Source organism: Oncorhynchus kisutch, linkage group LG17 (assembly GCF_002021735.2).
Source record: "Oncorhynchus kisutch isolate 150728-3 linkage group LG17, Okis_V2, whole genome shotgun sequence".
Lineage (NCBI taxonomy): Eukaryota > Metazoa > Chordata > Actinopteri > Salmoniformes > Salmonidae > Oncorhynchus > Oncorhynchus kisutch.
Genome location: NC_034190.2, coordinates 58,799,488 through 58,821,284, shown reverse-complemented (window position 1 = coordinate 58,821,284; position 21,797 = coordinate 58,799,488). Strand labels below are relative to the sequence as shown.

Below are 21,797 nucleotides of genomic sequence, written 5' to 3'. Positions count from 1 at the left end.
CCCACGTCCCATTTTCACCCCTTTCATTCTTTACTCCTCCATCGCTCTTCCCCCTTTTCTCTCTCTCTCTGTCACTTCTGACAGGCTCGCCCCAAAGCCAACCCCACCCCCAGTGCTGACTCGGAGCACTGCCGTCGTCCGTCCATCCCCCTGACAAATTACTCTATTCTGTGTTGTGTGAGAGCGCAGAGTTGGCGAGAGCTCTCTGCAGCCACCACTGACACTGTCAGAGGGATTCAGCCTAGCTAGCAGGGGTGTTAACAGAGACAGAGACAGAGAGGCAGAGACACCCCCTCCTCTCATCAACACCAACCCCCCCCCCCCCCCCCCCCCCCTCACAGCAGCAACACCCCCGTCCCTCATTGTCTGTTCCTCGTCAGGACGCTACCCCCGTCACTCACCTGTCAATGGAAGGTTGTCTTCTCTGGGGATGTGGGAGTCTCTTTATGTTTGGAGAAGCGGCTGGGCTCTGTGAAAACAAGCACAAACAGAGCAGGGGTCATCTCACGGTGAAGGCCAAAACAAAAGCAGAAGTCAGAACTAAAGAGCCTCTTTCTTTCCATCCTGTATACCCACCCCTCCTTCCCTCCCTTTATCCTTCCTCGCCCAGGCTGCCAGTGATTTATTTCACCTACAGCTTGAGTCCCTTCTGCTTTGAAACAAGATGGTGAGAGAAAGAGAGAGAGGGGGATGGAGGGAGAGGCGCATTTACAATTTGCAATCAAAAGACTTCAATGTTCGCCTGTCTCTCTCTGCCCGTCCCTCGCCCCCCTCTCCGTCCCTCGCTTTTGCTCTTTTTCGCTTTTTGTCAGACTCCAGGTCTGAGTGGAATACTGATGTCAGGGTTTGAGAGCTGCAATTGAACAAAAAAAAAATGACTTTCTGCCCTCTGTTTTTCATGCTGCACTTTGTGCTGCCAATTCCCACTGCTGAAATAAAACTGAGCAGGGGGCTTAGGGGGCGGCGAACACAACCCTGCGACAAATAGCCTACGTTTCTGGACCTTTATAGGGCCTGGCTGCAGAGAGGAGGAGCAGGAGGAGGGAGGGGGGAGCAGGGGGAAGAGGAAGAGAGGCTGGAGGGATGACAAGTTCATTCAGACAACCCGGGAAAAACACAAACAATTACAGCTCTGAGATGGAGGCTGCAGCGGCTTAGAGAGATCGCAGAGCACAGACTTAATGTCACTTAGCTAGAAACCTAATGACAGTGTGGGAACAGCTACACCCCAGGAAGAGAGAGAGGAAAGAGACAGAGAGAGAAACCTTTCCATCTCCCATCAGAGGGAAATGCCACTCCGTCAATCACCCTGATTAAGTAATACATATTCAACAGCCTTCCAGTCTGCCTGTGAGCTACCTTCCATGTGAGCTACCTGCCCTGTGACCTGCCTTCCCTGTGAGCTGCCTTCCCTGTGAGCTACCTTCCCTGTGAGCTACCTGCCCTGTGAGCTGCCTTCCCTGTGACCTACCTTCCATGTGAGCTACCTGCCCTGTGACCTGCCTTCCCTGTGAGCTACCTTCCATGTGAGCTACCTGCCCTGTGACCTGCCTTCCCTGTGAGCTGCCTTCCCTGTGAACTGCCTGCCTGCGCGCTACCTGCCTGCCTGCCCGCCTGTGAGTTGCCTGCCTGCTAGGACACTGGCTGGGCTCATGAGGAGAGGAGGAGAGCAGCGCAGATGGTGGTTCTGCTGGAAAGTGCTCTGATTACTGATCTGATTTAGGTACAGTGTGGCTGCCTGGCCACTGCCATGGGTTGGGAGGGGAGAAACATTGAGCTGACATTGACAGATATACCACTGTGAGATCACAGTCCCTGATCACTGATCAGCCCTGAACAGGCAGCATCAGGGGAGGAAGACAGTCAAACACCCACCGCTGATTCAACCACAGCCCATCAAGCAAAACACAGACACCACCCTGTAGGTGCAACATTAAAAGAGTGCCATCTGTGGGGAGAGACGGTGAGTGTGTGTGTGGCGTACTACACCCCCCCTGTTCTCTCTGTGTGAATACACTTGTTTTCTCTCCTTCTCTCCCTCTTTCTCGCCATTTCTCCATCCTCTCTCTCTGACCGATGGGAATCAATGGCCTGAGATGGTTTTGTTACTTCCCACAGCTTTCCCCCCTCCTTCTGTGACAGCAGTCAGCACTCAACACCTTAACCACAGAGCTACAGTACAGTGGTACCCTCATCCTGCCTGCCAGGGGAGAGAGAAAGGGATGTGGGGGGATGAGAGGGAAAATGACACGCTACAAGACAAGTTACATGGCAGGAACACAACACACAGCAGAGTTCTCCAATAATGGACTGACACTGGTGCTTTCTCTCCCGTCCCGTAGCCTATACACCCCATTCACAGTTACATGCCCTATTCAATAAAGGATTGAATTCATCTGTATAGCTCAAGGACACTCCCTTCACACCGCCTGTCCTTGAGAACATCATTTGAGAGGAGAGTGCACACACAAAATCATCCAAAACGCACACACGCACGCACACACGCACACACACACACACACACACACACACACACACACACACACACACACACACACACACACACACACACACACACACACACACACACACACACACACACACACAGCACCGTGGCGTGTACACATATATGGGGCTCACAAAACCAGACACAGACTCCGTATACACCACCACCCCCAGACGAATTATGTGGTCCTCAGTGCGGAGTCCGGGGACAGGATGTGTATTGTGTAGTGTAGGGCTGGGAATTGCCAGGGACTTCACAATACGATACTATCATGATACCTTGGTGCCGATACGATATGTATTGCGATTCTATACTGTAATTCAATTGCGATTTGATGTTCCAAACAGATTGCTCACCAAATGTCTGCCGCAGAGGGACTAGAGAGAGAAAACGACTTTTGATCAGTCATGCAAATGAAAGTGCTGGGAAAAAATGTTGTTTCCCCACTTAACTTCTTGGTGACAAGAGGCAGTATTTTCACGTCCGGATGAAATGCATGCCCAAATTCAACTGCCTGCTACTCATCCCCAGAAGATAAGATATGCATATTATTAGTAGATTTGGATAGAAAACACTCCGAAGTTTCTAAAACTTTTTGAATCATGTCTGTGAGTATAACAGAACTTATTTATCAGGCGAAACCCCGACGACAAACCATTCAGATTTTTTGAGGTTGCTCTCTTTTCAATGGGTTTTCATTGGGAATCGTCTCTGCTCTCTCTCTGCTCACTGAGCAACAGCACAGTTCTAGGCTCCATCCCAAATAGCACCCTTTTCCTTATACAGTGCACTACTGTTGACCAGGGTCCTGTCATTACAGGCCCCTCCACCACCAGGCTGATTTATATCTACATTCACATTACATCTGAGGCTCTTTTCATCACTGAGCCCAGCACCGCAGCAAGCTCCTGGGTCATATAACTAAACATGATGACCGATTTATGTCTCCACAGTCCACCCCCCACAATCCCGAAATGAATACAATGTTTATAACAGCGGCTAATTAGTACTGAGGAATAGAGACGAAGTTACAGGCACATATCGGGCTGAAAGTGTGACTTGATCTGCAAATAAAAGAGTAGAAATAGAGATATTTAGCCACAGCTGTTTCTCCTAGTGGTCTTCTCCGTTGAGGCCATGTCATTTTTAATGTCACTCAGGCCACTGGTGGACTCGTTCAACTCTACGCTTTCCAGAAGAGCCTCTTTCCTCCACCGTCGGACACTCCAAGTGACAGCGTGTCATGGCGTTAATTGTGCCATGGGTTTCGGGGATGAGAGCTGACAGGAGTGTCCGTGGTGCTCGTCCGCTGGATACTCTGACCCGGCACGCACAGAGAGATGTTTCCTCTCGCTGTTCACTGATGGAGCTCCCACTGCAGGAGGAACTGACTCTGAGACCAGGCCCGCATGGTGCTGAATAATTCAGATGCTTTCAGAGGAGGGTAAGATGAGCTGATGGTGCTCCAGTGAGCGGGACCCTTCCGGTCTAGCGCCGTTTAGAGTAAACTCACGCAGCGAGACGAGACCCACGGCCCTAACTCAACGGTAGTTGTGTGTCTCCAGGAGAGGTGAGGGAGGGGGCAATGGCTTTCTGTCTGTGTACCGTGCTGTGTCTAATATATAAAAACCATTAGGCCTTGTGTCTGCTTTTCACGTATATTCACATCAACTACAACAGGGAGCCATTTGTTGTGACAAACACAGGCAGTATATTGGAAAAATATGGAAATATGTGTCTTGGATTGATAAGACATTGAAATGCATCTGTTTTAGGGAGCGGGAAAAGCCGCTGAGGGCTCAATTAATGTGCCAGTGTTTCCCTGTGTTACTTAGCACCCTGCAACCTGCAATTCACACAGACAGCAAACAACAACAGTCAAATCAGCCAGGGGCGATTAAACAGTCTCCATCCAAGGCCATAAAACACAGAGAGAGAGAGAGAGAGAGAGAGAGAGAGAGACAGAGACAGAGGGCGTGTGTGTGTGTGTGTGTGTGTGTGTGTGTGTGTGTGTGTGTGTGTGTGTGTGTGTGTGTGTGTGTGTGTGTGTGTGTGTGTGTGTGTGTGTGTGTGTGTGTGTGTGTGTGTGTGTGTGTGTGTGTGTGTGTGTGTGTGAGAGAGAGAGGAAGGAGGGAGGGAGAGGAAGGAGAGAGAGAGAGAGAGAGGGAGAGGAAGGAGGGAGAGAGCGAGAGAGTGTACATGGGCACTCTCTTACCCTGCGACTCAATTGAGCAAAAACATGCCGGCCTGCAAACCTAGGCTGTTATAGTAGACATAAATGTACACTAAAACAGCTATGTGCATTAGACCTCGTTGTTGTTGTTGTACACTATTTCCATTCTACAGACACGTCTGTTTTCTCTAAAACTGGCCTCCTCCAGGACCCATAAGAAGATTCTCTCTCTCTCTTTCTCTCTCTCTGTCATATAACATGTACTCATACAGATACACATTTGGCTCGTGGTTGGTATAAATATAGGTGGAGAAAAAACCTCTGAAGAGCTTTTATCCTCTGTTCCTCTAAAAACACCCTTCAGAGTAGATAAGAGCCTCACCACGGCTGACAATTACCCTTCCACTGGGGCCAAGGACAGCTCGCCTCGCCAAGAGAGAGAGAGTAGGTTCCCTTTCAAAAACCACAAATGCAATCCAATCATTATATTTTCCGGTTACTGACCAAGGAGGACAGATGAAAAGATCAACGTCAATTACTGTAATCACCCTCTATCCGCATACTTCTTCATCCCAGATCCACTTGACTAAGTTACATTGTCCAAGTCTATGGACTGCGGTTTATTTATGGGCCATTTTGATCGGGAGGAGTTCAGGGAGGTCAAGGGTGGTATTTGAAACAAATAATTGTAAACTGTATTTAATTTGTTTATGTTTTGTTCTTATTCATTCCCTCTAAAAAAATATTGTGTCTGAAAAACGTACATTGTGGCGATAACATAATACAAATCTATTTTTAAAAGGCCTTTGGAACATCTTGGTATTCATACAATATTATTTTGGAGACCTCGGTTTTTATTGAAATATTCAGCCTTAGTCAAGTCCTGAGGTGCAGTACACATTCATTTAAGAGTCTAGACTACTAATAAATATATTCAAGTTTTAATACAGTAGAAAATGCATATGTTCCGTAACACACATTCCAGAATTGCCCACCACAATCACTACCAGCATGAGATGATCCTGACTTGAGAGCGTCTGACTGATCTGGAAAGCAGAGGACTGAAGCCAGAAGTCAGAGGGGAGGGGTGGAGAGGTGAGGGGGGTGAGTGGGTCCAGACTGCCTGGCTGACTCTACCAATATCTTCCAGCCTCCTGAATCGATTCCAGTATAGACGCTGCTACCTTCAGGCGGCACAACTTTAATTCCATCTGTGATATCCCTCCATCCCCCCGTTCATCCCTCCACCCCCCGTTCATCCCTCCACCCCCCAGTTCATCCCTCCACCCCCCCGTTCATACCTCCACCCCCCGTTCATCCCTCCATCCCCCCGTTCATCCCTCCACCCCCCGTTCATCCCTCCATCCCCCCGTTCATCCCTCCACCCCCCGTTCATCCCTCCACCCCCCGTTCATCCCTCCACCCCCCCGTTCCTCCCTCCACCCCCCGTTCATCCCTCCATCCCTCCATCCCCCGTTCATCCCTCCATCCCCCTGTTCATCCCTCCACCCTCCGTTCATCCCTCCACCCCCCGTTCATCCCTCCACCCCCCCCCCATTCATCCCCCCCCCCCCCCCCCACCACCAATTGATTCCAGAAGCCTTTCTTGCACCCAATTAGGCTGTGCTGTACCGATCCTGGGAACCTCCTTTTAATGACTGCATAGTAGAGTCAATGATAATCTCTCTTTCTCATTCCCTCCATCCTCCTCTGTCTCTCCATCCATCTCTTGACAACAGCTACAGCCGACAGTACTCTAGCATTAATGTGCATTCATTGATCAATCAGCCTGCCTGCCAGTGGTGCTGGGTGATATAATGCAAGGTGGAAAATCACAATAGACTATTGTAGCTGGGGAAAATCCAATTTCAGAGAAGTGTAATCCTACTGACAGACCTTATTTACAAACTGCACACGATTTCCTCAGTTCTCTAAGGCAGTGAGGGTGGAGTGCCTTCCTGCACAGGGGATGGGAAAAATAGTGGAGAAAAGAAAGGAGGGAGAAAAGATACACAACTTAGTCCCACTGCCTTCTCAAAAGAGTCATAGTAGTCAGGTACTCATCAGCCAATGTGACTGGAAATCACCGACCCACAGTCTCTGACCCTGGTCCTCTGGGAGCCCTCTCCTTATAGATGTCTGTCAGTCAGCTGTGAGTGACAGGAGGAGGTCTGGGGCACATTTTCACTTTCCTTAATGTCGCTCCCTAGAGACAGACAAGCCTGGAGGGGAAACCTGAGGACTTGAGAAACATGCTTATTAAGACATGTAAATACCTTGACCTGCATTAAAGGGTTTGTGGCTGAACTGCCCTTTTTTGGGGAATCCTGATTGGTCAGATTAAATACTACTGAGTATGAATGTTAGGGGAGAACTATAAGCCTACAGAGGGTTAGAACTGATTCCTGTCTGTTCTGTGTGAAATCAACACACTTTTCACACACTTCGTTATTTGTAAATCTCAGTTTCAAGGGCTGGCTGTGAAACTTGTGTTAAAGTACGAGGCGAGTCAGGGACAGATGGTGTTTGAGTGACAGCTCTGGTCCTTCGTTAGACAGCCAGCAGGACCAGCCTTTGTGCTCCTCATTCCTGTTTTTAATGATGTTAACAAGGCAGTGAGAGGCGGACCATTTGTTTTTGCCTCGCAGGAAGTCAGGCAGTGAGCTGGGCCCCATCTGACAGCACACCACTGGATCCACACACACAGAGCCCTGTCAGGGCCATGTCAGACTGAGACGCTCCAGTTAGTACCTGCTTCCGTAATTACACTAATTAGACTCTCTCCACACACAACACTGCCTTCCCACCACATACTAATCCCTGTCGATCACAAAGCACCCTTCATGTCAGTCGCCCTCCTCTCTCGCTATTGCTCTCGTTCTCTCTGCCTCCTAGGATCCATCCAACAGTACATTGAATCCCTGCGTATACAGTGACACAGCACCCTCATGGCTGGTGGAAGATATCTGAAACCGTGGCACTGATTTCCTCTACAACAGTTTGGGTTGGGGACAGTGTGTATGTATGAGAACCTAGACCCATCAGCATAGTATGGATGACTGGTGCCTGAGGAAAACCACTTAGAATTGTCCACAAACTTCCATACTACACACACCATATTTTTCTCTCTCTTCCCTGTCCCCTCCTTTCTATTTCTCTCTCACACAAATGCATCACACAAACACAACCAGTCAGAGAGTGAGGGTAGAGCCATTACTAAATTGTTTACAGCTAAGGGTCAAGTTTGTTCTGTCAATCATGGCAAGTGCCAATGAGCCCTGGCAGCTAGGAATCATGGGGCACTTGTAAAGAAACATTGCTGGCCTCTCTCTCGCTCTCTCTCTCGACAGGCAGGTCTCTGGATCTCTCATTCCTTGCTGGTGGTGGTGAGCTTAACGTGGATTCCTGTCACTCAGGATTACTGACAACCCAAATCGGTGCATTGAAACACTTTCCAGAGAAACCCCATGGTCCTGACACTTCACAGAGAAACCCCAGGGACCTGCTTCATTCAAACACTTTCCAGAGAAACCCCAATGTCCTCAGAACCATTCTGGCAGGGCACAATCCCAACCCATCATTGACCATGGAAGACTACACAAGCCATTTGTAGGCAAGTAGGCAGGTATTTTCCTGTCATTGTAATCCTTGGGCGGTCCTCCTAACCATTTTTGTCCAAACAGATTCAAGTAAATAAATAATAATACATATTTTGGGGAAATTAATTTCCAGGATGGAAAAACGCTTTCAGGGTAAACTTAAAGGGCTACAACCAGATATAAAGTATGCAGAAAAGATAATGGATCTGTATATTCTTAAATAATATCATCTTTGAGAGCAAAAAATGTCTCAAATAAAAGCTACACAGTAGGGGCGGCAGGGTAGCCTATTGGACTAGTAACCGGAAGGTTGCAAATTCAAACCCCCGAGCTGACAAGGTACAAATCTGTCGTTCTGCCCCTGAACAGGCAGTTAACCCACTGTTCCTAGGCCGTCATTGAAAATAAGAATTTGTTCTTAACTGACTTGCCTTGTTAAATAAAGGTAAAATAACCAAATAAAATAAAGAGAGAATTGAAAATTCCCAAAACAATGAATTTAGCAGTATTCATTTTGCTACTTTGTTTGAGCAAAATAACACAGAATTAGCACTGAAAAAATGTCTAGAATTGCAGCAAACTAACTTTAAAACCGGTAAATGTTCTCTCAGGTGCATGGCAAAATGTGAAGAATTGCAGGAAATTTGCTTTCAAAATGCAAAAATGTATCTCGGCTCAATGGAGAAATTTGTAGAATGGCGGGGGTCCATAAAGATGGCGGCCCCAATGCACTTAGCACAAATGTCTTGTTTGCTAAGTTCGCCGTATTGTACATTGCCATTAGGCTACTATTTATTTGTATAGGCATTAGCACAGTATACATGATCCCAAGGCACAAGCAAACCTGTACAGGGACATGGCTGCTCTGACCTGCCTAGGGGATCGGTGTTGACTGAGTCCCAGGCTCTAATCTCAGGCCTCTTCAGGACAGGTCGAACGCCCACTTCCTCCCCCTCTCTTATTGGTCTCTTCAGACAGTCCAACTCCAAACATTGCTGAGGCCCATGCTGAATGATCTGACAAATGTACACCGCCATGATGTATTGGCCCACACTATCCAATCGATGACTGTCTAATTAAAACTAATTTATCATTGTAAGCTGCCGAATCTAAACCCGATTCATATATCAGTACACCAAGATAGAGTAGGCAATAACATACGAATAAATTGTCACCTTAAGAAAAGAGGTCCAAAAAAAGAGAAGGGTGTATAACAGAAGGGGAGAAGAGAGACAACAAAAGACAAAAGAAAAAAGGAGAGGTATGTGTTTATGAGATTGACAGACCGTGTGGAGGGTAAAGGCATCAGAATGCTTCAGTTTGGCTAGCCAAACGATTGTGCTCGCATACTCCCTTAAAAGACAAGAGAAAAAAGCAGCAGTAGTACTGTTTGTCCATTTTGAGTTGCCGTAGCCAGTATACACTTCTTCAAAATAGTCTGGATTTATCGAAGAATACTCAAGAAGTCATAAATTGATGTTTTTTCAGAGATCTTAGTAGCGCAATTTTACATCCAACTAAGATGTTTGGTGCAGTATTTCTCAGTGAAAAAATGTGCATGAAAATGAGTTGTCTCTTGTTGAATGACAACAAAGACTTTTGAAGAATCCCTACTGTTCACCAACTAAGGGGTCTGGACTTCGGCTTCGGCTTGCTTCCAGAAAAATGTTTGTGTGCCCGAAACACCCTCACGGAAGTCCATATCGAACACAAATGTCACAAAATGTTATCATAATATATGCACAAACTCTTCCAAACTGTTTCTGGGAAGCATGAGGAATGCTGTGACTGGCTGCTGGTACCAACAACACGCAAAGCCCAGCATGATGCCAGAGGGACAGCGATGCCCTCACACCCCCGACACACACAACCCCAACCCTCTGGCCCCCCAATTAAATATATATGAGCTGATTCCCTGTTTGTCATCATTTATTAAAGTTTAGCGTGACAACTCCATTTTGTTGCTCCCTGCCTACAGACAGAAGCTAAAACAAGAAGCTCCCGCGCTGAGGTCTGTTCAACGCTGGTCCGACCAATCTGATTCCACACCCCAAGACTGCTTCCATCACGTGGACTGGGATATGTTTCGTATTGCGTCAAACAACAACATTGATGAATACGCTGATTCGGTGAGCGAGTTCATTAGAACGTGCGTTGAAGATATCGTTCCCATAGCAACGATTAAAACATTCCCAAACCAGAAACCGTGGATTGATGGCAGCATTCGCGTGAAACTGAAAGCGCGAACCACTGCTTTTAATCAGGGCAAGGTGACCGGAAACATGACCGAATACAAACAGTGGAGCTATTCCCTCCGCAAGGCAATCAAACACGCTAAGCGTCAGTATAGAGACAAAGTAGAATCGCAATTCAACGGCTCAGACACAAGAGGTATGTGGCAGGGTCTACAGTCAATCACGCATTACAAAAAGAAAACCCAGGCAGACTAAATTACTTTTTTGCCCGCTTTGAGGACAAAACAGTGCCACTGACACGGCCCGCAACCAAAACATGCGGACTCTCCTTCACTGCAGCTGACATGAGGAAAACATTTAAACGTGTTAACCCTCGCAAGGCTGCAGGCCCAGACGGCATCCCCAGCCGCGCCCTCTGAGCATGCGCAGACCAGCTGGCTGGTGTGTTTACGGACATATTCAATCAATCCTTATCCCAGTCTGCTGTTCCCACATGCTTCAAGAGGGCCACCATTGTTCCTGTTCCCAAGAAAGCTAAGGTAACTGAGCTAAATGACTACCGCCCCGTAGCACTCACTTCCGTCATCATGAAGTGCTTTGAGAGACTAGTCAAGGACCATATCACCTCCACCCTACCTGACACCCTAGACCCACTCCAATTTGCTTACCGCCCAAATAGGTCCACAGACGATGCAATCTCAACCACACTGCACACTGCCGTAACCCATCTGGACAAGAGGAATACTTATGTGAGAATGCTGTTCGTCGACTACAGCTCAGCATTTAACACCATAGTACCCTCCAAACTCATCATCAAGCTCGAGACCCTGGGTCTCGACCCCGCCCTGTGCCACTGGGTACTGGACTTCCTGACGGGCCTCCCCCAGGTGGTGAGGGTAGGTAACAACATCTCCACCCCGCTGATCCTCAACACTGGGGCCCCAAAATGGTGCGTTCTGAGCCCTCTCCTGTACTCCCTGTTCACCCACGACTGTGTGGCCACGCACGCCTCCAACTCAATCATCAAGTTTGCGGACGACACAACAGTGGTAGGCTTGATTACCAACAACGACTAGACGGCCTACACACTCAGAGTGTGGTGTCAGGAAAATAACCTCACACTCAACGTCAACAAAACTAAGGAGATGAGTGTGGACTTCAGGAAACAGCAGAGGGAACACCCCCCTATCCACATCGATGGGACAGTAGTGGAGAGGGTAGTAAGTTTTAAGTTCCTCGGCGTACACATCACAGACAAACTGAATTGGTCCACCCACACAGACAGCATCGTGAAGAAGGCGCAGCAGCGCCTCTTCAACCTCAGGAGGCAGAAGAAATTTGTCTTGTCACCAAAAGCACTCACAAACTTCTACAGATGCACAATCGAGAGCATCCTGTCGGGCTGTATCACCGCCTGGTACGGCAACTGCTCCGCCCACAACCGTAAGGCTCTCCAGAGGGTAATGAGGTCTGCACAACGCATCACCGGGGGCAAACTACCTGCCCTCCAGGACACCTACACCACCCGATGTCACAGGAAGGCCATAAAGATCATCAAGGACAACAACCACCCGAGCCACTGCCTGTTCACCCCGCTATCATCCAGAAGGCGAGGTCAGTACAGGTGCATCAAAGCTGGGACCGAGAGACTGAAAAACAGCTTCTATCTCAAGGCCATCAGACTGTTAAACAGCCACCACTAACATTGAGTGGCTGCTGCCAACACACTGACTCAACTCCAGCCACTTTAATAATGGGAATTGATGGGAACTGATGTAAAATATATCACTAGCCACTTTAAACAATGCTACTTAATATACTGTTTACATACCCTACATTATTCATCTCATATGTATACGTATATACTGTACTCTATATCATCTACTGCATCTTTATGTAATACATGTATCACTAGCCACTTTAAACTATGCCACTTTGTTTACATACCCTACATTACTCATCTCATATGTATATACTGTACTCGATACCATCTACTGCATCTGGCCTATGCTGTTCTGTACCCTCACTCATTCATATATCTTTATGTACATATTCTTTATCCCTTTACACTTGTGTGTATAAGGTAGTAGTTTTGGAATTGTTAGTTAGATTACTCGTTGGTTATTACTGCATTGTCGGAAGTAGAAGCACAAGCATTTCGCTACACTCGCATTAACATCTGCTAACCATGTGTATGTGACAAATAAATTTGATTTGATTTGATATATATGTGTGTGTGTGTGTGTGTGTGTGTGTGTGTGTGTGTGTGTGTGTGTGTGTGTGTGTGTGTGTGTGTGTGTGTGTGTGTGTGTGTGTGCGTACATGCGTGCGCACGTGAAGTAAAGCGTGTGCGGTGTGAGAGTGGGAAGATGAGCAGTGTAGGTGCAAGAACACAGTAAGTTGACACATTCAGAGCGCAAGAAAGGATTGAGTGAGGAGAGAGTGTGGCTAAGCAATAGAAAGTGAACAAGGGAAAGGTGGAGGAAGGAAGAGAAGGTGGATCTCAGTGGAGCATGAAATGAGTGCTTGAACGGCGTTACCTGGTGGTAGATAGTTAGAGCGCTGTGCTGTCTGGGATTCACCTGGCACTCTGATTCCCTCACACACACTGCAGCATCGGCAGGTCTACCCTGCTCTCCCCCCTGTCCCCCTCCCACGCTCTAGTTTAACATTCTACCCCCATATCTTTCTCTATCTCCTTCCACTCTCTCTCCTTTCACACTCTCTCTCTACCCTTTTCTACACTCTCCCTTTCTGATGTTTTCGACACAGCCATTCTCCCCTCCCTCTGTTTCCTCCCTCTACCCCTCGCTCCCCCCTCCCCCTGTCTGCTGCCACTTCCTGTCACCTTATCTGGGTGCGTGTCTCTCGGAGGTGGCAGCAGGCGCCTGGTGGTGAGGTGGCAAGCCAGGCCGACTTCTATGGGATATCATCCATCCGTCAATAAACCTCTCCCGGCTGAATGGATCTGTTGCAGCTCAGAGCTGAGCCACAGGCCCCTCTTAAAGCCAGTGAGCAGCCGTCACTCAAGACAGGCAGCCGCAATGCTAGGGAGAGACAGACAGCCGCATAATGACAGCAAGGTCAGGTTGAGCTGAACAAGAGGAGTGCCAAGAGTACGTAATGATTTACGCTAGAGAGGGAGAGGTATTTGTGTACTCAAAGTCATCTCTCTCTCCCACTCCCTCCTTCTCTCCCAGTCTCTTCCTCCCTCCCCCAGAGGTAGGGGGTGGCAGTGGGGGTTAGAGGTGTGGAGGGAATTTGCTATATGTGCAGTAAGGGAACAGAGGATGAATGTTTCAAGTGGTTTATAGAAGCTTTACAGGGTTAGGGTTAGTGAGAGGGGGAAGTGGCTAGAGGTGAAGGTGTAGCATGGGTCTCAGATAGAGGTGTATGGGGTGTTAGGGTGGTGGTGGTGGCTAAGGCCCAGCATTACTCAGCTGCCTGCACATTTCTGGGGCCCCAGTGAAAGTTGTCTCTGTGAGAGAGAGAGAGAGAGAGAGAGAGAGAGAGAGAGAGAGAGAGAGAGAGAGAGCTGGGGATGGAGGTGGCAGAAGGGGGTCGGGGGGGGGGGGGGGGGGGGCAGCACTGCTGACTGATGGGCCATGCTGGAGACTGTTTATGTTGGCCTGCTAATACAGTGAGCACCATTCTGTAGGGTCAGAGGCATGTTCCATACTGAGAGAGGGTGAGAGAGAGAGGAGAGAGGGGACAAAACCAGAGAACCAGAGATATAGGCTACCCACTATAGGGGGGGGGGCACTGTAGAAGTGAAAGTAGCAAAAAAGTAAGAACTGGAAATCACAAGCGTTGCTGCTTGTCTTAACATGAGTGGTTAAGTGCTCTGGATTAGCACTAAATTGAATCACTTATCAGTCCGGGGAGGAATTGATAAACATTTGATCTGATATGATGACAGCGCCCAGTACTTACATTGTATTTTCCACAGATGCAGTGACAAATGTAAGGTCACAATGCTTATTGTCTCATGTTATGAGTCTCACCACTGAGCACATCCAGCAACGCTGAAGCTATATGCACAGCAGGAATAGGAGAAACTGCACTAAATGAAGGCCATTGCCCAACACTGACTGACTACCTGTAAAACACTAATGACAGCCTTCTTAGGCCATTTTGCAGGTAGCCTAAATATTCAAATGGTTGTAAACAGTCAGAGGACACATCACAGTATCAGAACCACATGAGTGTTGTGTCCTGCAGCTGCCCGGTCCCCACCCACAGACAGATACATTTACATTACATTTGAATCATTTAGCAGACACTCTTATCTGAGCAACTTACAGTTACAACAACCACATGTCACAGTCATAGTAAGCTAAAAAGAATTGCCCGTTTCCCAGAAGAGCTCTCTCTGTCACCCCTCCTGCTGTGGTGGCAACACACTTCTGAGCACCCTGACAAACTGGGGACGGTCCCCCACCCTGGTGACATCATGAAGACCTTCACACACACTACGAGACATACAATACGTGCATAAAAATGGACACACACACTCAAGACACATGCACACAAACACATATGCACGTATGAAATCACACAGTTATATCCACACCCATGCTTGCAATACCTCTGTGGGGCGACAGTGGCTGTGAATTGAGAACAACACCCTGCTCCACTCCACACTTTGTTTGCCTCTAACAATGTCCAAGCGCTTTCCAAGACAAATCCAGGAAGTTGACCTTTTCGGAAGTTTAAATCTGGATCAAACCCGATCTGTTCCACCTCCTCCCTCATTGCTTGAACAGCTCGGTCATCTCACAGGGAGAAGAGGAGGAAAAAGGGAATAAAATCCATTGAATCCTTTGATTGTGTTTAAAGCAGAGTCAACTTCAGTGCTGTGAAGTAGTGTTGAGGGAACAAGTGTGACAGGAGAGGAAATAACAGTTTTTAAGCATTGTGTTGCACTGTGCGGAGTAGTTGGTCTCTTTTAAGACGGTGTTACAGCGTCTCTTGTTGCCTTGTAATGTCATGTAAGGTGTGAACGTAGCAGTTATGTTGTGAAGAGCTGCTCCTCTCACCCCGGGCCTCTCTCTAGACGAGCAATGTGTTTACAACACTTGCACAGTGGAAGGATTCTGAACATAGATTCAACCTGACACTCTGTAACACTAATGAACACAGATTTAACCTGACACTCTGAAACACTAACATCCACGCAAAAGCACACAAACACACACACACACGCACGCACGCACGCACGCACGCACGCACGCACGCACGCACGCACACACACACACACACACACACACACACACACACACACACACACACGTCTGTACTGAGACAACAGCTGCCAGCTCATCATCTTACAGTACACAAAGGAACAACTAGTCCCTTGTGTAACCCCATGACTCTCACTGTTGCCAACAGAGCCAGACACATGGACTTCAGATGTACCAGGTGTACAACTGCAGCAAGTATCTCTGGATAGCCTGTTCCCAGGTAGGAAACATTACAATGGCAGAGCAACTTCTGGACTTTCTGTTCAATAACTCACAGCCTTAAAATGGGTTTCAGGTGGGGATTTCTCAGAGCTATTGGCCTGATGGATCTTCCTGTGTGAGTGAGTCTCTTCAGTCCCGCGGGCCAGAGAGAGGGGGGCCAGGGGGGAGTGGGCTGGGGAGGAGGGCGATATAAACAGGGGCAGGACTTTACAGAACACCCAACATCCCCACATCAGTTTCAGCATGGCTCAGATGCGTTGGGGCTGTTCGGGCATAGCAGCACAGTTTAAATAATGGAGGTAAAAAACATCAAAACAGAAGCTCCAGGTGTCCTCCTCCTCCATTACTATCTCTCCCCCCTCAGCCCCACAGTCAGGAGTGGCTCCCCCACTGCCCCCGGCCTGACACACGTACGCACCGACATACACACACAGCCAACTCCCTAGTGGGAGTAGGCCTCGACATGAATATTGCATCCGGCAGGCAGGACTCAGGGAGAAAGTGGGTCTGGAAAGTGACTTAGTTAGTCAGACTCTGGCCCATTTGGGACACAGCAGGGGTGAGGAACGGGAGAAGAGGGTGAGGAGGGGGAGGGGGAGAGGGGGAGAGGGGGAATGAGATGGCGCTGAGAGGGGAGGGCATGTAGGTAGACAGAGGTGAGGGTATTAGGGGCAAATTGTGAGACCACCTGTCACTACTGTCTCTCTCGTCCATATTTCTCTCTCTCGCCCCTCCACTCTCTGCCTCTCTATAATAAATAAACAATTCTGTGCTTGTTCCCCTTGCCTCTACAGTACACCGTTTTCTACCCGATACTAACGACTGGCATGATTACATCACTCAACCTGTGCTCCTGCTCCGCCGGGCGAAACATTCACAGTGCTTTAGCTTTAGCTGGCTGAATTCCTTCTGTGCCGCTGTTCCCTCTACATGAGAGCACTGAGGCCTCTGTGTCTGTTCCCTCTACATGAGAGCACTGAGGCCTCTGTGTCTGTTCCCTCTACATGAGAGCACTGAGGCCTCTGTGTCTGTTCCCTCTACATGAGAGCACTGAGGCCTCTGTGTCTGTTCCCTCTACATGAGAGCACTGAGGCCTCTGTGTCTGTTCCCTCTACATGAGAGCACTGAGGCCTCTGTGTCTGCAAACTCTGGCCCCGCTGTGTGTGATATTTTGTGAGTGTATATATGTGTGTTTTGCATGGAGCTCGGCACCACAGGGCGAGTGGGCATAGTCAAGGCTGGTTTAAGTGGGAAACAGAAAAGGAACCAACAGTATGACACTGTGACACCACTCTGTGTTCAACATTGCTTACTTTGAGTAGAGTGTGAACCGTACAGGAGTTAAAGGGTTAACTCCCTTCAGTGTTTCCTCCAAGGAGCTCTGCCGCAAAGGAGCTGGACTATCAAAACCAGGACAAACCCCGTAGCACAACTCCAAAGATAAAAGGATTGTCTTCATTTTCAAATCGGTAGCTATACAGTGTGATTCTTTGCATGCTTGTGTGTGTGTGTGTGTGTGTGTGTACTACAGACAGGTGTGAGGTCCCAGTTCACATCAGGAGAGGAGAGGGTTTCGCAGGATATTCAGAGCATTCGACATATCGCGCTGATGTTTCGTGGGTTCCGTTAATCCCGGGTTTTTGGAGAGGAACACAGCTGGGATGGGATACAGGGATGTTTTTCACTTTTACACAACAAAGTGAAACAAACCCCACTCACCAACCCCACACACCAACCCACACATACTGTTGATCACTCCGGTCACTAACACAGACAAAGAAACACACATGCATGAAACACGCTAGTACACACACACACACACACACACACACACACACACACACACACACATACAAACCCTTAACAGTCTTTTCGGGCACACCAGTGGAACATAAACACTTTCTACACCTAGACATTCACACAGAGTAATCCTTCACAGGAAGCGTTAAAGACAGTTTAACCCCTGCCCTCTTGGTACCAATAGTTAGAGGGTGAACAGAGATTTGAACATGGGGAACAGAACAAACAATCTCCTTCACAGCCATGCAGCCCCCAGACAGACTCACCTCTACTCAACCAAATGTAAACAGGACCATGCACGGCTGTTGCTGCTTTGGCTCTGTCCCAAATAGCACCCTATTTCTACGTAGTAAGGACGTTTGGCCAGAGCCATGCTATGCTGAACAAAAATATAAACGCAACATGCAGCAATTTTAAATATAAACGCAACATGCAGCAATTTTAAATATAAACGCAACATGCAGCAATTTTAATGTAAAAAAAAATGTGCACACAAAATGTGTGAGAAATAAGCTTTTTGTGCATATGGAACATATCTGGGCTCTTTTATTTCAGCTCATGAAACATGGGACCAACACTTTACCAACAATTTGTTGCGTATGGGGCATGCAACAATCTCAGCTCTGTAGATTTTGAGACAGAATCAATAGATCATTATTCTGGTATTGCCCCTATGTAGCTTGTTTCTGGTCTCAGGTTTAGGAATGGTTACAAAATCACAACAGGCACTTCAAATGAACTTTAAAAATAGTAGTGTTGGGCGATTTGGAAAGCCATAGTCAAAGAAATAATACTTCTAGGAAAAGTTTTCATCTTTAGCTCACTATCTGTGGATAATATGCCATTAGAAAGTTTTTTAAATGATGTAAAACATCATAGCACAATTGAAAAATATATGGTACATGGAAACCAAACAAGGGCGGTCTATGTTGATAGATGGGATTCGCTGAGAGTGGCTGAGATGTTTAGGATTAAAGAGCTTATGTTCGGTAATACATTGTTGTTATGTGACTGTTTGCAGTTGAAGTCGGAAGTTTACATTCATATTAGCCAAATATGTTAAAATTAAGTTTTTCACAATTCCTGATATTTAATCCCAGAAAGAAATTCCCTATTTTAGGTCAGTTAGGATCACCACTTTATTTTAAGAATGTGAAATGTCAGAATAACCGTAGAGATAATGATTAATTTCAGCTTTTATTTCTTTCATCATATTCCCAGTGGGTCAGAAGTTTACATACACTCAATTAGTATTTGGTAGCATTGCCTTTAAATTCTTTAACTTTGGTAAAACGTTAAATGTAGCCTTCCACAAGATTCCCACAATAAGTTGGGTGAATTTTGGCCCATTCCTCCTGACAGAGCTGGTGTAACTGAGTCAGGTTTGTAGGCCTCCTTACTCACACACACTTTTTCAGTTCTGCCCACATATTTTCTATGGGATTGAGGTCAGGGCTTTGTGATGGCCACTCCAATACCTTGACTTTGTTGTCCTTAAGCCATTTTGCCACAACTTTGGAAGTATGTTTGGGGTCATTGTCCATTTGGAAGAACCATTTGCCACCAATCTTTAACTTCCTGACTGATGTCTTGAGATGTTCAATATATCCACATCATTTTCCTCCCTCATGATTCCACCCTCTATTGTCCTCCCTCCTCCCTCTATTTTGTGAAGCGCACCATTCCCTCCTGCAGCAAAGCACCCCCACATGATGCTGCCACCTCTGTGCTTCACGGTTGGGATGGTGTTCTTCGGCTTGCAAGGCTCCGTTTTTTTCCTCCAAACATAATGAAGAACATTATGGCCGAACAGTTCTATTTTTGTTTCATCAGACCAGAGGACATTTCTCCAAAAAGTACAATCTTTGTCCCCATGTGCAGTTGCAAACCGTAGTCTGGCTTTTTTATGGCGGTTTTGGAGCAGTGGCTTTTTCCTTGCTGAGCGGCCTTTCAGGTTATGTTGATATAAGACTTGTTTTTACTGTGGATATAGATACTTTTGTACCTGTTTCCTCCAGCATCTTCACAAGGTCCTTTGCTGTTGTTCTGGGATTGATTTGCACTTTTCACACCAAAGTACATTAATCTCTAGGAGACAGCACGCGTCTCCTTCCTGAGCGGTTTGACAGCTGCGTGGTCCCATGGTGTTTATACTTGGGTACTATTGTTTGTACAGATGAACGTGGTACCTTCAGGCATTTGGAAATTGCTCCCAAGGATGAACCAGACTTGTGGAGGTTTCCAATTGTTTTTCTGAGGTCTTGGATGATTTCTTTTGATTTTCCCATGATGTCAAGCAAAGAGGCACTGAGTTTGAAGGTAGGCCTTGAAATACATCCCCAGGTACAGCTCCAATTGACTCAAATGATGTTAATTAGCCTACCAGAAGCTTCTAAAGCCATAACATAATTTTCTGGAATTTTCCAAGCTGTTTAAAGACACAGTCAACCTAGTGTATGTAAACCTCTGACCCACTGGAATTGTGATACAGTGAATTATAATTTAAATAATCTGTCAGTAAACAATATTTGGAAAAATTACTTGTGACATACACAAAGTAGATGTCCTAACCGACTTGCCAAAACTAGTTTGATAACAAGAAATTTGTTGTGTTTGAGTTTAAATGACTCCAACCTAAGTGTATGTAAACTTCTGACTTCAACTGTACATAAAAGTACCATGTATCTAAAATGTGTATGCAAAATATATACGGAAAATATATATGGACATTTTTTTTATATATACTATATATATACAGTATATACACTGCTCAAAAAAATAAAGGGAACACTTAAACAACACAATGTAACTCCAAGTCAATCACACTTCTGTGAAATAAAACTGTCTACGTAGGAAGCAACACTGATTGACAATAAATTTCACATGCTGTTGTTCAAATGGAATAGACAACAGGTGGAAATTATAGGCAATTAGCAAGACACGCCCATGTTTAGATTTTCCTGTTTAGTATAGTAAACATTCTGTTTTGCTGGTTAAAGCCAAGTTTTTCTGGTTGGTTTCCAACATCTCACAACCTAGATCCTAAATGTTTAATCTTGTGAACTAACAACAACCCAGCAGCAGGACCGCTACCTCCGCCTTTGTGCAAGGAGGAGCAGGAGGAGCACTGCCAGAGCCCTGCAAAATGACCTCCAGCAGGCCACAAATGTGCATGTGTCTGCTCAAACGGTCAGAAACAGACTCCATGAGGGTGGTATGAGGGCCCGACGTCCACAGGTGGGGGTTGTGCTTACAGCCCAACACCGTGCAGGACGTTTGGCATTTGCCAGAGAACACCAAGATTGGCAAATTCGCCACTGGCGCCCTGTGCTCTTCACAGATGAAAGCAGGTTCACACTGAGCACATGTGACAGATGTGACAGTCTGGAGACACCGTGGAGAACGTTCTGCTGCATGCAACATCCTCCAGCATGACCGGTTTGGTGGTGGGTCAGTCATGGTGTGGGGTGGCATTTCTTTGGGGAGCCGCACAGCCCTCCATGTGCTCGCCAGAGGTAGCCTGACTGCCATTAGGTACCGAGATGAGATCCTCAGACCCCTCGTGAGACCATATGCTGGTGCGGTTGGCCCTGGGTTCCTCCTAATGCAAGACAATGCTAGACCTGGCTGGAGTGTGTCAGCAGTTCCTGCAAGAGGAAGGCATTGATGCTATGGACTGGCCCGCCCGTTCCCCAGACCTGAAAACCAACTGAGCACATCTGGGACATTATGTCTCGCTCCATCCACCATCCATTGCACCACAGACTGTCCAGGAGTTGGCGGATGCTTTAGTCCAGGTCTGGGAGGAGATCCCTCAGGAGACCATCCGCCACCTCATCAGGAGCATGCCCAGGTGTTGTAGGGAGGTCATACAGGCACGTGGAGGCCACACACACTACTGAGCCTCATTTTGACTTGTTTAAAGGACATTACATCAAAGTTGGATCAGCCTGTAGTGTGGTTTTCCACTTTAATTTTGAGTGTGACTCCATATCCAGACCTCCATGGGTTGATAAATTTGATTTCCATTGATAATTTTTGTGTGATTTTGTTGTTAGC

The 21,797-nt window shown here is 47.1% G+C and overlaps 1 protein-coding gene across 6 annotated transcripts in view; it reads right to left on the bottom strand.

Moving 5' to 3' along the window:
• Positions 1–21,797, bottom strand: part of sulf2b (sulfatase 2b) — a 197,611-nt gene that overhangs the window by 158,667 nt on the left and 17,147 nt on the right. For 4 of the 6 annotated variants that reach the window (XM_031794185.1, XM_020506342.2, XM_031794191.1 and 1 more), the window contains exon 2: positions 402–469. The gene's annotated coding sequence lies outside the window, so the exon portion shown is untranslated. Of the gene's footprint in view, positions 1–401; positions 470–13,013; positions 13,169–15,061; positions 15,085–21,797 lie in introns of those variants that run through there. The other 2 variants (XM_031794187.1, XM_031794186.1) reach the window with 2 other exon arrangements.